This window comes from Pinus tabuliformis, chromosome X, assembly GCF_031772625.1.
Source record: "Pinus tabuliformis cultivar Carrire ecotype Pingquan chromosome X, CPIR1, whole genome shotgun sequence".
In the NCBI taxonomy this organism is placed as follows: Eukaryota; Viridiplantae; Streptophyta; class Pinopsida; order Pinales; family Pinaceae; genus Pinus; species Pinus tabuliformis.
The window spans coordinates 533,069,337-533,084,282 of NC_142308.1; the positions used below are offsets into that span (position 1 = coordinate 533,069,337).

At 39.5% G+C, this 14,946-nt stretch overlaps 1 pseudogene; it reads right to left on the reverse strand.

Annotated features, from left to right (window-relative positions):
• Positions 1–846: 846 nt before the first annotated feature.
• Positions 847–14,946, reverse strand: part of LOC149141084 (coatomer subunit alpha-1-like) — a 41,826-nt pseudogene continuing 27,726 nt past the window's right edge.

Sequence of the window (14,946 nt, forward strand, 5' to 3'; positions counted from 1 at the left end):
AAAGCCCTATGGCCAACATACAAGTATAGACATGAATACTGTTATATAGATGCAAACCAATTCTTTTAAGCATTTTGTAAAATAGTTTTCATTCAAACACATAACAACTTCAGAGTTATAAATTTTGAGTCATAATTAAGAGAGGATTGTTATTTCCAGGCATTAAGAAAAATTCACGAATGTTTACTTTGCATCTATAGTCATCATCAAAAGAATAAACCAACTTTGTTGTGCATGTACAAGAAAATTCATTCAGAAAATTCATAAAAATTTAAGTCTCTTGTCCAGCCAATTAGGGCCAGTCTGTACTGGTTAGGTACCAGTCTAGTCAGCAGGCTGGTTCAATACCATGCCCAGTCCAATGGGGCGATTTGACCAGTTCTGATTCTAACAGGACCTACATATGAAAAAGCATTCAAACAATTGCATTGCTTTCTGGTGTTGAATAATAAGACCCTAATGTCTGTTTCTACTCAGACAAACCACTAGAACACTTGCATGATAAAGATAGGATAAACACCCAGTGGGTTCTATCAAAAATTCTCGAGACCTAAAGCTAAATTACTGGCACTTTTCATCATCTGAGACTGAGAAAGGGAAGCAAAAACACAGACTGAAATTTCAAATTGTCAACAATGAAAAAACATGGAAAGTTTTACTTCTACTATCACTTCAGTGATCAATAAACAGCCTCCTCCAGTCTCTTAAGAAGACCCTCAAGTCTGTCCAAGACTTGTTAGTGATTGTCCTGCCATATCTCTCAACGTGGCTCTCAAAGGTAGAGAGTGCAATATTGATATGGTAATATGCATGGGTAATGAAATTTCTTGAAATAAAGATGCACTTTTAGCACCTAGAAACATCGGAACCCACAATGGAAAGCTCACATATAGGGCAGCTATTTCGTTGTATGACTGGAACAAAGCATGCTGTACAATATGGATAGGACACATCCTTCTGATTGACCATGGTATATAGGTGTAAAAGTTGCTGCACCACCAACAAAAGGATTTCTGAAGTCAAAATCATAATTCAATTTTTTGGCATCCTGCAGCTGCCTTTCACATGCCTGCAGAACTTGTTGTACCTTTGTTGAATGGTTGCGGGGGTTCACTTTCCAATAGTCATCAAGCAAAGTTAGCTGTTGTACTAAAGCTCCATCCCTTATAACAAACACCCATGGTATTCAGCAAAGCCAACCTTAAATGGAATTTTTGAAGGTTGCTATGACTAAAATAAACTGCAAGCTCTTTCTGTTGAACAGTATCATCCTTAACTTCCTTTCTCTTGAACTGCATCTAAAGACCCAGAACACAACCGCAAGCTCACATATAGCACATAGATTTCCCTTTATGATTGGAATAAAGTGTGGTGTACAATGTGGATAGGACACATACTTCTGACCACGGAATAGAGGTGTAAATGTTGCTCCCAAAAAAACAAAAGGATTTCTAAAGTCATAATTCAGTGTTTTTAGCATCCTGCAACTGCCTCCCACATGCCTGCAGAACTTGCTGGGCCTTTTTTACATGGTTTGCAGCGAGCTAATTTGCCAGCAGTTATCAAGCCAAGTTAGTGGCCCTGTAGAGTTCTGTGCAGGGGGGGCGACAGCGTGAACTTGCTACAGCAAGGCGGTTGAGGACTAAAGGAGTAGGCCAAGGCTTTGAAGCCTGCTACAGGAGGACTGAGGAAGCAGACCATGGCCTATAGGACGTAGCTGAAGAACTGCAAGATGGGTAGATTGCTGATTGAGTGTACAGGGGGCATGCCAGGAGGGCTGCCAAGTCACTAGGAGCAGTCCAAAGTGTCCAAGGAGTTGGTTGTTGGAGCTGCTAAAGGAACAGCAGCTATTGCATGTTGGGACTTCAGTTTATAGTTTATACAGAGCTAACAGCTGTAAGTATTGTTTCGTATTTGGCATTTTGTGCAGGGATTGTAAAGGGCCATTATCCCTAGTGAATAGAAAAGAAATTATCACTGGTGTTTTATTTCCAACTGGAATGATGATATGGTGAAGACCTTGTTGTTGTAGTTAAATGTACTGAAAAACCAAGCTTTTATGTTTTGGAAAACTTGAATTTCCCTAGCAAACACCTATGGTGTTCAGCAAAGCCAACCTCAAATGGAATTTTTGAATGTTGCAATGAGTAGAATAGGCTGCAAGCTCTTGTTGTTCGACAGTATGATCCTTAACTTCCTCTTGACCCCCATTTGAAGACCCAGAACACATTCTTTAGCAATTCCAATCAATTTCTTCACCTTCTCAACCTCCTAAAAGAAATCTACATCAATAACTGGAATTGCGTGCAAGATTGTAAGAAATAACCTTAATGCTTCACTAAACTTCCCATCTGCTGTGGCTTTGTAAGCTAACTTCCCATCTGTTGTGGCTTTGTAAGCTAGTCTAAGTTTCTCATCTAATAGAAAAAGCTTAAATACCAAAGCTCATGGACCTCTGACATTTGAGCTAACAGTCTCACTCTAGCCTCCCTCTATTGCTAAGAAGACCACAGTGTAGAAACAAATGTAGGGAGGTATGTATGGCTGCCAATGTAAAGATCCAAAAACAAAGGTTTTAACTTTTAATGGAGTGAAATTCTTAATACCAAGTTGTTGACTTGAGAGCTGCATCGCCATATTAATGTTACTAGCAGCTGCATTCTCACCTGCAAGAAAAGATTTTCTATATCCATATTTGAATTACTGGCATACGTGGTGATGGCGTAACTAATGACATTATGAGTTGTACCTGCAACATTTGCAGCTTAGACATCTGTAGGGAGGTTCAAAGCTTCTACATCCCATCCTACCTCATCGTCATTATCTCCTCTCACTTCTCTATCATTGACCACTACAACCTCGCCATTTTGTTTTTCAACTCCAAAAGTGTCAAGGTCTTAACCCCTATTGGCTGCAGCTCCTTCATCCTCTTCTTCATGGACTGCACCCCCTGCATTATCCACCCCACCAAAAGTGTCAAGGTCTTAACCCCTATTGGCTGCAGCTCCTTCATCCTCTTCTTCATGGACTGCAACCCCTGCATTATGCAACCCACCCTCAAAAAGGCCTTTGGTAACCCTCAATAACAGCCATTCACGATTGTGACAAATTGATGGAGGAGGCACAATAAGTGATGATTTCTTTCCAGATGGTAGAGTGGGCAGATTGCTACCTAACAATTAAGTAGAAGCATATCAGCAATCTCTGTAAGCCCATGAACTGCTGCACAAACATATGGGCATTGTGAAACTAACCCATAACATCAATTTATATTTATGCAATCCCCAACATCTTCAAAAACTTATCAATATTGTCCATGACAAGATACAAAATGAAAGCCTTTCAAAATTCTTTAATCTTTGGTAAGCATATTCAACAATGGCAGCATTTCCTTACCAAAGGGCCTCAGTTCCAAGTGTATACCAGTGACCTTAACATCTCTCTGTTTTGCAGAAGCAACATCAATTTGAATAGTTTCACCCTACATTGCTAAGTTAAATCATGCCTTCTCATCTTTGAAAAAGTGAAGAGCCGCTTCTGGGAAGCCCTTCATATGCAGCTAAGCAATCATTGCCTGTCCACAAATCAGTTCCTAATCATGCTCATAACATTGTCATACTTCCTTTTTATCACTGCCAGCTTGAATATATACTCATGCATCAATCTGTATGACACGGTTATTTCCAACTCATTCATGCGATTGACAGAATTCTCAGACACCTTCATTATACATACTTGAACATCAAGTGTTCCAATAAGGCCACCGTTTCTGTTTGGAAGACAAAAAAGCACAATTGTCACCCCGAGCACCACTCTTAAGTTTTAACACAAATAATCTTATGCAGAGAATAATGTACAAGCTCCTTGCTTCCAATGATGATTGCATGCTTGCTCAGCAAGGCTACATTTTCCATGTCATCTGACTAAATGTATTTAACAAATGGAATATGGAGGTCCCCAGGTACAATCCTCTGTTGCAAACCAAGGTTGCTGTCTTTTCTTCCTGCATTGTGTCACTCTTATGTCCCAGCACTATCTTCTGGCCCAAGAAGGTGGTTTTATGTTCCTGCACAGAAAATTGTATCCACAGTTACTGGACAACTAGACTTCTTGATCACCTTATTTCTGTGATTTTTATCACTTGGTTATGACTCATGTCAGTGAATGCCAATTGATTGCAAGCAAAAAAGGCAGCAGGTCCTCCAAGTCGCTGTATTTTCTTCTTGCTTTGTGTCACTTCTCCCAAGTCCCAACACTATCCTTTGGCCCAGGAATAAGTTCATATCACCCACCATCAACATCCAAACGTATTAGGACAACATTCTCCATGGGGCTAAACAACAATGATCATCATCCTTGATCCAATTCATGGATCCAACCCTTCTTATCTGTATAAGTTGAGATTATTTTTGAGTTGCAAATTGATGAGCAAACAAAAAATGTTCATTGTTGCAGTATAGGGTGCCCTCATAAACAAAAAAAGTAGATCTTTCTCTTCCTAACTTGAAAACAATCATCCCACGGTCATGCCTAGCAGCAAGAAGATTCATATCAAGATGTGCTACAAAGATCCAGAAGCAATCATGGTCTCTATGAAATGTTTGGACACCTCTACAATACTTGGATACATCTCAAACTCAGATACTTTTATCTTCTAAATGTTAACAAAAATGTCGTGGCGTGGATGGAACATCACATGAGACATATAGTTCACATGCCCTCTTAAAAGTTAAAATATCCAACTTCCCAAGCTTGGTACCTGAGAATAAAAAACATACTAACTTTTCACAAGTGAATTATCTACAAATTTTTCATGTGCCCTCCTAAAGTATTCAACTTTCCAGGCCTTGATCTTTGAGAACAAAACTAACTTTTCACAAATGAATTATCTACAAACTTTTCACATGCCCTCTTAAATTATCCAGCTTGCCAGGCCTTGGTATTCGAGAACAAAACAAACTAACTTTTCACAAATGAATTACATGCAAACTGAGATGCTACTCAAGAAAGAGGAGTAACAGACAAAGAAGGAAAAAAAAAAAAGAAAAAAAAAAGGTTAATATATCTCTAATGAAATAGATATAACTTCACCAAGCAATTGAATCTGCATGCTATTCAATCTGCTTGGTGACCATCTGCTCCTGACACAATCAATGCAAGCTGGGATGAAAAGCAGCAGCCCAGTTCACTCCACGATCATGACATTCCAAAACATATTTGACAATAGCATCACCCTCTCCAAAAATATCTGTGTTCATTTGTGTTAACCTTAATATCATCAGCAGACAGTTTTCCTCCTCGGAGCACAAATATCCCATACACAATCAGTCTGATCCAAGGGGCTTCAAATGACCAAATCTTCCTTAGGATGAAAAGAAACACACATTACACAAAAAAATGTCGCCAGTAAGGTCAGATACAAGTTCAAGATTGCCAGTTCCATATCGTTATTGTTTGTTCATCATTGGCACTGACAATCTAAGGATACTCATTGTGGAACTTAACTCTCCGGATATAGGCAGCGGTGCATATTGTAGTTCCATATATTGATCTTAAAGACATTCCCTGTAACATTAACAAGTAAATTGGAGTTATAACAACTTTTCATAATTGTATTTTTTACTGTTATGTCAGATGACTGGTAGTTAATATCATTTACAATCGAAGGCACTACTCTTTATATGTCATAAATATACACGTACAATGTCTACATAAGAAGCTACATGGCTGGGTAGCTTCGCTAAACCTACCAATTCTAAAATAACTTTGTTCCTTGGATGGGAGAGGGTGGGATTTTTTCTTGCAGCTCTCCTTTGGCTAAGTGGTTGCACTATGAGAGGCATTTCTAAGTCTGCCAAAATCACCAAGGACTTATCATCTGGCCCAATCTCTGCCCATTCAGAAGATTTTAAACTAGGTATAAGAGTTTGATTACCTTGCGACCTTTTTCCTTGCATGTAATTTCTCACCCCACCCTCCATCTGGTAGTGAGACTGAGATATTCCTCATAGCTCCAAACAACAATTGACTCTATTCCTCATAGCTCATGAAGAAGAGCTCCAAACAACAATTGACTCACAAACAGGGAAAGATAACATTTTCTTCCCAGCCACCCAAGCTAGACCCAATTGACACCACTACAAAACTTGCCACTAGACATGTGTAATTTCTAGACATTTTACAATACAGAGAAAGTAAAGGTAATCTCCTAGTTGATCCATTCAAAAAATTTCAAAATACATGAGGGACTCACACACCACCAATGTGTTCAAGACCCTCTCCATGTCACCAAGGTGTTAGACACCCACCATTCCAGTATATAAAAATGTATCCATTGAAACCCATATCAATCGTCCAATTGATGGAACTACTGAAAAATGAACCTTGGTGATTAGTTTCAAAGCGCTTCTCAATCTCTGAAATACAAAAAAAAGAGGTTCACATGGACCACAAAACATGCAATAAATATCCAAGCCAGTTGGCTTACCTACAGACCCAAACACGGCTGAGCCTTGTGAAAATTTACTCCTCTAACCGACCCATCATGCTCATCAAATCTATCAACGTTCCCACCTGATAATGCCATTGTTAGTGTCAGTCTTTGCAGTCTTCCACCAATGATCAAATATGCTCTTATAAAGTGGTCTTGGGGTGTCGAAATCAAATTTTTGTCATTTTAGTGAGTCTTCAAGTAAAATTTGGTCACTAGGTATTAGGTCTAGGATTGTTTTCATTCCTTCCAAATTTTTCCAAGTACTGGTCCATGTCATCATTCGACCAAGTGTGCCATCATTCAAAGAGTTGTCATCATTATTTTAGGTTCCAATGGGCCATTTTACACCTTGTTTGTGCTTCAGTTGTGCTTAAGGCTCATTTCGCTCTCCTAGGGTTTTGAAGGTAATTTTTCTTGGATGGTAAAATCATCAAAAAAACTTGTATCCTGATGTTCATACACCTTCCCCTATCCTTAATATACCTTCTTAAACACTTCCCATCACTTATATCCCTCAAATTCATCATTTTCCCACAAACCCTAGCCTACTGCTACAATTTAACACTTTTCTAGGTTAGGCCTGTGTTTTTCCCTTTTAGACCCCTTTCCCTCACTCAATCTTTGAAATTCTACTTTCCCCTACTTCCTAACATCCCTCCCTACTTCTCAAAATTTTCTCAAGAAATTAGAAGCCCCTCATCCCCTTCATTTCCCTTCATTTCTACAAATGCCCTGTTCCACACATCAGGATAGGTTTTATTCAAATGATGTTTTGGAGCAAGAAAAGATGAATTTGAAAAACGTGAGAGAGGTTTTTTTCCCATAATAGACTCGAGAAAAAAAACCTCATTCAGTTTTTACACAGGTCTCATGGTTTGGGAGAAATGTCCAAAACATCATTTGCTTCGGGAGAGTTGCTGCATTTCTTAAGTGACTTTGGGAAAATCAAGATTTCTCCTAGCTGGATTGACCAAATGACTTGCTTGATGAGTAAAATAATAATTAGACACAGAGATATTTCCATTCAGCTATCATGAGCTCAATGTGGAGTTTAGGAAGACCTCCAAAAGTTGATTGAAACAACACTCTGCATTTTGGCAGCCTCATTCTGCACATTTTGACCAGTCTTGGGAGATTGGGCTTTTGACAGGGAAAATGAGCTCCAAATTGAAAAATTAAAAATTTTCTGGAAAGTAGACTCGACAAGCTTTCCAACGACCTATCCCACGCCCAATTTGGACATCGGGAAGGCACTCAAAAGTTGATTTGAAGTCGGCGTTGCGCGTTTATCCAGGAGAGGCGCTGCGCGTTTCCTTAAGGCGCTGCGCACTTGACAGGCAGCCCAATTTTTCAGTGTTTCTTTGGTTTTTCGCTTTTCACCTATGGGATTTTAATCTTTTCACTAATGTAATGTAAAATCATGATGTAATTAAAGTGTATTTATGTTACCTAGGGTAGATACATTAGATGAAAAGCTTAAATGAGATGAATGAATCAGTTTGCTTCATAGTAGGAATGTTTCAGTTTCAGCATCATAGTCTTCAGCTATCTGCTCAACTTTTTGTGCAACTGACTCCTCCTCTCATGGAATTCGACCCCTGAGCCTAGGATTAGTTGTTTGGGGGTCTATATCATGTATTTTCTCAGTCATTGTGTGGGTTGGACTCATTTGGATGCTCAGAGCTTGATTGTACATCATTGTAAGCAGTTTGACAAGGAGATTAATAAGATTTGCAGCTATTTTTATGGGATCCCTGTGGTATGGATTTTTAGCATAGTTTCTTCTTTTGTAATCATTTGTTTACATGTTTTATGTATGCCATCATTCATTTCATTGCTTCTTATTGAATGTTATCAAGTTTGATGGGTAGAATCCATTGTAACAATGCTCTGCCTTGGGAAATAATTCAATAATTCATGTTTTATACTATTTGAGAAGGATCCATGATTGTCACATGCCCTCCTCAGCTCCTCATCAGTCTTAAACACCTCACACCATTAAGCCTAAAGTGCTAAAGCCTATGCCTACCTTGCCCCATAGAACACCCTGCATTTTTGACCTAATTTCCCAGACCTAAACTACCCAGCTCCATCTGATCCAGCAAAACACCAACAAATTCAATCAAAACCTTTCGTGCTACTATAACTAGCCTAAAATCCTTTACCTGATCCAGTCATCTTGACTGAGATCCTTATGGAGAGAGCCCTCTCCCAGCCTAGTAGGGCTAGCTACTAGGCTAAGCTTGGTTTGTGGTTACCTTGGAATTGCCTCCCTTCAACCTGAGGTCAATCTAGGTGATAAAAACCATAACTGAATAACCCCACCGTGAAGACTGGCCAGGATCCATGGCCTTTTCATATAAAAGCTCAACCCCTTTACCCAGTTACTCTGGCACTCGAATTTGGTCGACATTGCAAATGATCTTCCAGCCTATATACCATAAAAGGGGTTGAATCAGCATACAGAACCGGTACAAACCCTAGACCAAACCCCACATGTAATGGCATGAACGATCCAAACCATTTGCCCCATATTTATGTGGTATTGTAGTGATGCATTATTATTTCTCCTTTAAGATTCTTATTTATAACAAACGTTTTGAGGCATTCCCCTCCTTTATGGGGAGAAATTGCTTAATGTGAATTTTATAGATGGCCTTGTTCTCACTACAAAGCTCATTCAGTCGTTTAGTGGATGGAATAACACAATGTCTTGATATCGTCACTACATCAACAAGCATCATGGTTAATCAAGAAAAGATAGGGGCCTTTATTATTTGGGCAGGAATACTTTCTAGATTGGCTTGTCAATTACGGGATTATTGTTTCTTAAGAGAACTTAAGGTTGGGTTCCCTCACTTGCCTTGATATTTCCTCTTCATAGAAACTCGAGGTAAGTGAATTCAAAGAAACTCTTCAAGTTATGATCATTTATGTGTTATTTATGTTGACGATGCATATGCTGGTAATGCAATCAGCGTTGATAAGGAAAATTCTGTAGCTCTCTCAATAAAGGAAATCATTTTCCTTTTCTACAGGGAAATCCCTTTACTAGTGAGGGAAGGATATTCCTTTCCTCTAACTCAAGGAATCACCTTGTCAGTATAAAATGAAAGTCCTTTTCTTACAAAATATTAGAGAAGTATAAATCTCAAAAATAATTAAAAAGTAATTTGAAGAACGAACTTGAGAATTGGTTGAAACATGTTCCTGAGAGGAGATCCTAGAAAGAAGCAAAGCATAGTTAATCATTAAAAAAGAATGACTTCTGGAGACAAAAATGATAACTACCAGTACTACAAAAAATACTTTTGGGGGGGTCATATGCTGCCTCCAAAAGTGGGAATTAGAAGCGGTTTTAACATTAGTTGCAGTTTTTTAAACCCTCACTCACCCCCCCCCTCCGGCGACCCCTAATAGCATCACCTCTAAAAGTCAAGCCTTTTAGGGGCGGTTTTTTAAGAGAGATGAATTGCCCCCAAATGTGTCACTTTTCAAAGGGGGTTCCAAACTTGAAAAGTGACTTTTGGATGTAATTTTTTAGACCCCCCCAGCCCTCCCTTCAAAGCATCACCTCTAAATGTCAAGCCTTTTAGGGAAGGTATTTGAACAGATAGTGTTGATGGGTAGCCCAAATGGTTGGTTGAAGCCCCCCTGCCAAGTCTTTGGCCCTCTGTTATGAGGCGTTGGTTCAATTCTCCTTGGCGTCGTCAGGTTCAAGCCCCAAAAGTTGGGTCAATTAGGTGTGAGGGTCCTTCAGGTGGGCTAGCCTAAGGGCATTGTGGGGACAAACAAAAAGGCCTTTCAAGAGATATGAACCAGCCCCAAAAAGTGACTTTTAGGGGTGATTGCAATATCCCTCAAAAGTCATCTTTCAAGGTTGGTTGTAAATCGCCTACAAAAATTCACTTTTGGGGGCGATTTGAAACCCCCTTGAAAATTGACCTATGGGGGCAATTTAAAACCCCCCTTGTAGCAACCTACAAGGGCGACTTACAACCCCCCTTGTAGCAATGTTTGGGGACGTTGGGAGCCCCCCTCGTACTAACTTTTGGGGGCGTTAAGAGCCCCCGCCGTGGCAACTTGTGGGGGCATTAGAAGCCCCCCTTATAGTAGACTATACATACTTTCAAATTTTTAGATTGTGATAATTTCACACTGTTATGTTGGGCACGAGTGAAGAGGTTCAAAAAGTTGGGTAGTAGTATCCAATTGAGGTTGGCTTACACGACGCGTCATTGAATTCACCAAATCAAGGAGAGTTTGCAAATGGCATTGAATCAGCTTTGCGCAAACCTTCATTCGAGCATACGATCATCTCTTCACATTCACTCCATAATGAAAGCACTGAAGAAAATTGATGATGTCATTAAATATAGTGTTGATCCCGATGTATTCTATGGGAATCTTAGGAGGTGTTTGGGAATGTTCTTTCTGTTGTTGTTGATTTGCGCTAAAGGGCATGGAATTATCAAATCATGAAGGCGAAAAAGCTTTGCATATTGCCCAATAACAACCAAGCAAGTTGAAGGACCAATCCATCCTAGCCTAGTCCCTTTACCTCTTTGCATTATGTTTCCTTGCCAACAAACTCCTGCGCTTTATTTCGATAGCCTTTGGTAGGGCATCACTCGTAGTAGAGTTTGTTTAATTCTCAAGGAGCTTTCTCCCCTTAACACAAAGACATTTAGGTATATTGCCATATAATGAATTTTCATTTAGTATCTTGCAGTTCGTTTGGTCTCTAACTCTTTGAGTCTGTAGTCTGTTGGGTTGTTAGTGCATCTATCATATTTACTTTCCCTCCAAAGTGCATCCCTCAAGTCCAATATTTTCCCTAATGTTCTTTCTCCTCACTCTTTCGTCCCAAGGGAGAAATGTAAGGGGTGGTCAAGGTCGTAGCCAAGGCCAGGGTTGTGGTTGTGGAAGAACTCAAGCTCAACCTCAAACCACCCAAAATTGGGGTCGTAGAAATAACAATGATTTAATCTTGGAAGCAACTCGGCCTTATCGGACTAACGCACACCCACGGGCTCATTATATTATTTCGAATTGGGACAATGAATTGAAGCAACAGGCAATAGATAATGAACTGGAGCTAAATGAATGGCAAGATCTCATCCCTAACCTCGATACCAAAGGTTGATAAAACCAGGTCCACTAGACCCTTTACCTTTTCTGGATGATGAAAAATCTCTTGGCAAAAGCTTTAACGTCCACCTTTGCAGGAATTTTGGAGTTGGCAACAAAAATATTGGAAATCCACAAGGAATTCTAGCTCATTCAGTGCCATATTCAATAGCAAAACGCTCATTTAAGTCGTATTGAGAATCATATTCCCTGCCTTCCACAAACTGAATAAGGACACAATATCCCTTTTATAAAGTAATAAGGAAAAAAATGGAAATTATTTTTTATTATTAAATTGATAATTAATTGAGTTTGTCTTGAATAATTGGAAAATTTTTGTCATAATGACTTGGAACCTTGTTATTAAATCTAAACATAAACATTCTCAATATACATGATAAAATTTCTACGGTTTTGAATTATAAATCTATTTTTTCTGCACAACCAAAAAGGTGCATCTTTCCTACATTAATGTTCATAATGATAAACTTTGTGACCTATTTAGCTGAATGTCTAAGATATTGCTCAAGTAACCTACTCCCAACAACTAATTTTACTTTGTTGATCATAACGTGATTATTTCTCATTAATTATCACTTCCCAGTTTTCTTTGGAGATTGAACAAATATAAATGAAATACAAGACCATAGCAATCTCAATTTTGGATTTGAACATTTAGAACTCACTCTTTTTGTTTGTTTCTCACCAATTATTCCAAAGCAATTAGATTTCTATGATGAAGTTTTAAATATCCCATAGCTTCCATGAGAGAAAATAGATTTATGTACTGAATTTGCCTATGGATTTTGAAAATTGAAGTTGCCTCCTCTTATTAGGCAACCTAGTCATATGCTTTGTTGACCTCCAAGACGGTAATAATTCCATTAACTACTGATCACATAAATTTTGTTTCTCACCCCTGTGGAGCACCTGGAAGGTATGCTTTTGACTAGCAATCTAGTGGTTTTTCAATAATAGTTGTAACCTTTTCTGCATTGTGAGTTCAAAGAAGATAAAGGGTTTTGATAAAATGTGCAACAATCGATAAAGGAAGCTCAAATGCTAATGATTGACGTTTTCTATGTAGGAAGACGTGAAAACAAAGGATCGGCGATTGAAAGCAAGAAGCAAAAGGAAAATAACTACTGTCCTGCCAACAGGGAACCAGATGCGGACAAGATCAAGTAAAATTAGAGCCGAATAGCCCAAAGAAAGAAGGCGGGATACTGAGACGGAGAACGCAAGAAGGGAAAGAGAAGAATCGAACGATTAGCGAATCCCTCAGGATCCTTGATCCTGAGGGATCGCTGCTTTAAGTTATCTTTTGATTATCTAGATACTTCTGTCATTTCTGTTATATAAAGGCACCACGCCATTGGACGGAGGAGGACTGTCTTTTGTAATTTTCAATTTCAGAACCAACTGTAATTACCGAGTCTCTCTGAGACCTGACTTTGTTATACTTTTGTTGATGCAATTAATATAAAAGACTTGGTGTTCATTTCGTCTCTGCATCTGGAGTAACTTCAGGCGGTGTTCCATTGGTAGCCAAGGGCCCAGCTCCAACGGACACTTGCTTTTGTACTATTATACTGTGTGGTTTGTTTATTTCCATTATTTCAGTAATCTGATACATCTTCTATACGATATGCTATGTTTCGTTATAACTGACATCTGAATGAGTCCTTTATCTCATGTCTCTGCATTATAATAGTGGATCTATTTGAATTGCGTCTTTCAGCTATTCCTGTAGCGGAATGTTGGTATGAATATTATTGTTATCAGATCCATGTGAAATAGTATTTGCAAGACTCGAAAGCAATATTACCTTGTTCAGGAACATAGTCGTATCCTCCATTATTCTCAGATTGCTGTAGTAGTAGAGAACGTGTACATATGGTTGAGGATTGCTGTTCCATTTATCATTGCTGTTCCATTTCCTTACTGTTGTTCCATTTCTTTACTACTGTTCCATTTCCAGATTGCTGTTCCATTTTACTTTTCGCTGCTTGATTTACCTGCCTTTGTTGTTTTAGTGTGAGAGCAGGCCTAAGGCTGTCGTGAGCCTCAGCAAGACGCTGCCTAGCCCCAGACCTATAAGTCCATGCTCTGATTTCCTTTCTTTATCAGTTTCTAAAGGGATAGGTTATTGTTTCCATACCCTTGACTGATTAACTGCCTTGCGTGATTTTATCTTTTGGGTTAGTTTTGTTACAGCTTAGCATCTGTTTCCTTTCAGACCATTAGGACACTATACTACCGAGCATTACTCGGACAAACAGCCTCGGATTGAGTTACTCCTTGCAATAACAAAACGTTCCCGGATTGACTTATTAATGTAGGATAATTAGCGGTGTGAGAGACCCTAGTTACAGCTCTACATTTTGGCGCCGTTGCCGGGGAGGAGTAATAGCCATTTGCCCTTTACAGAGTAGTGCGCAAATCTGCTAGGAGGGAGTTGGATTTTAAAAACGGAAGGTAAGAACCTGCGTACGGAGCATGTAAAAGCCCTGCTCCACCGTCCGCTCTCTTAGTAGAATTGCTGGTTGATAGGATTTAGTAGTTCTTAGAGTGCATGACTAAGCAGAAAAAGTTAGAAAAGAATACCAAAACCCCAGCCAAACCTGAGAAAGCCAAAGGACCGGTGACCCTTGGCTGAACGACCTTCATAGACGAAATCTACAAGAAAACTGAATCTCAGCCGTCAGTAGGCCTCAGAAAGACTTATTCTAAGCAGCCTACCAATTCCCTTCAGGCTACAGGATCACCATCTAGAGCCTACGCTGAGGTGCAGAGTCAGACTGTTGAACAGGACTTCCAAGAAATTGAAAATCTTGTGTCTGAACGGCTGCAAGAAGGGAACTTAAGCAACCTTTGTGAAGGAGAGGGGGAAACAGGGGAAATAGAGGAACCGAAATCTCCCTCCAGGATAATCCAGCTGTTAAACAACTTAGATAAGGGAAGCGCAACCAGAATTAATACTGAAAGCACCCCATTCCTTCAGATAGAAATCCCTGATAAGGGAAGTGTCATCAAGACAACCCCTGCCAAGGCCGCCCCTTCTCAACCTAGGAACAACCTCCTAGAAATCCCGGAAGGTTACTGGCACATCTTCGATCCTATGGCGCAGAATCAGCCAAATACCCAAACTTCCACATTGCAATATCCGATAGTAGATTCTGCTGCGAATGCCCCCATGAAGGCAATTCCTCTTCAACACATCCCAACGTTTCACGGACTGACATCAGAGGACCCTGATGTGTTCTTATTTGAATTCGATGTGTTATGTAGAGGGTATGATTACACCACTGATCCTCAGAAAT